This window comes from Panthera uncia, chromosome D2 (genome assembly GCF_023721935.1).
Source record: "Panthera uncia isolate 11264 chromosome D2, Puncia_PCG_1.0, whole genome shotgun sequence".
Taxonomy (NCBI): Eukaryota; Metazoa; Chordata; class Mammalia; order Carnivora; family Felidae; genus Panthera; species Panthera uncia.
Genome location: NC_064818.1, coordinates 45,665,178 through 45,666,933, shown reverse-complemented (window position 1 = coordinate 45,666,933; position 1,756 = coordinate 45,665,178). Strand labels below are relative to the sequence as shown.

General features: G+C 36.7%; 1 pseudogene; it reads right to left on the bottom strand.

The window, feature by feature from the left end:
* Window positions 1–453: 453 nt before the first annotated feature.
* On the bottom strand, window positions 454–849 carry LOC125933521 (mitochondrial import inner membrane translocase subunit TIM14-like; annotated as a pseudogene).
* Window positions 850–1,756: the final 907 nt, after the last annotated feature.

The window sequence follows — 1,756 nt, the reverse complement described above, 5'->3', positions numbered from 1 at the left end:
AGGCTCTGAGTTGTCAGCACAGAGCCTGACGTGGGGCTCAAACTCACAAACTGTGAGATCATGACCTGAGCCAAAGTTGGACGCTCAACCAACTGAGCCCCGACATCTTCTTTATCCATTCATCAGTTGATGAATATTTGGACTCTTTCCATACTTTGGCTATTGTTGATAGTGCTGCTATAAACATTGGGGTGCATGTGCCCCCTTTGAATCAGCACTCCTGTATCCTTTGGATAAATTCCTAGTAGTGCAATTGCTAGGTCTTGGGTAATTCTATTTTTAATTTTTTGAGGAACCTCCACACTGTTTTTCAGAATCCACAAGTATTCTATAATCTGATTTAAAATCCTCAAATTCAAAGAAGAAACTTATACCAAAGCTTTGGCTCAGCTTGTACTAAATCATTTAAAAAATTTGTAACTTTGAGGCATTTTATTATAAGAAGCTGGCACTCATACATAAACTAACAAGAACTTAAAATTCATTACACATTTACTTCATTTTTTTAGCTTGACTGTGTAGTAAATCTTTAGCTTCCTTGATTTTGGCTGCTATATAAGGAGATTCTCCCTTGTCTGGGTGATTTAAAAGGATACTTCATCAACAAGCATCTCTTATTTTTCCTTTATTGGCAGTAGGGCTTGTGCCTAATATTAATGCTGCTTCTCATTTTGTCATTTTGGGTTCAAATGCACCTCTATAATAGCCACCACTGAAAGCAGATTTTTGTAGACTTTGAAAAATTTGTTATGCTTGAGGTTCCATATATTTCATGGCTTGAAGAACATAGCAGCCTGCAAATCCTGCAGCAGCCATAGTCAGTCCAACTGCTGCCCCTATACTGGCCATGATTCTGGCTCAGCTCCCTGACCTCCACTGAGCACAAGCATGTGGTCAAAGAACCAACTTTTGCTTTTTTTTAGCTTCTCTGTTATTTTTTGTTTTCTCCTTCCTTGATAGTTGTCTTACCTTGGTTACTTTCTTTGAGTTTACTCTTTAGCTCTTTTTCCTACCTTTTTTTTTTTAAAGTTTTTTTTTATTTTTGAGAGAGAGAGGGAGAGAGGGTGTGTGCATGCATGTGCATGGGGGAGGGGCAGAGAAAGAGAGAGAGAATTCCAGAAGGTTCCACACTGTCAGCAAAGAGCTTGACGTGGGGTTCGATCTCACAAACCACAAGTTCATAACCTGAGCCAAAACCAAGAGCCAGATGCTTAACCAACTGAGCCACCCAGGTGCCCCACTTTTTCTTACTTTTTAAGAAAAAAGTACACTGAAGTGTACACTTAGCTCATCAATTTTCAGTCTTTCTTCTTTTCTGATGTATTTTAAGGTATAAATTTTCCTCAAAGTATCACTTTTTCTGTATCCCAGAGATTTGGTATGAAGTGTCTTTATTATCATTCTAAGTATTTCTAAATTTTCATTATTGTTTTTTCTTTGACCCAAGAATTTTAGAATAATGTAATTCTTTGATTCTGGAATATTCCTAATTATTTTCTCTTTGAATAGTACTTTCCTCCATTGTCTCTAACCTCTTCTTCCTGAACTTCTACATGTATCTTCCTTGTATTTTTATTTCTTTCTTTATAATATTAAACATATCTATTTTACAGCTTCTGTCTGAGTCATCTTTTCTTTCCAGTCTTTGTGGTATTCACTCTGATGTTTGCTTTATCTGCTGCTTTCCCTCTTGTGAACCATTTCTTGTGCTGTTTGTATTTTTTGACTGTGAGCTCATCTTTAATAGAGTGTTTTC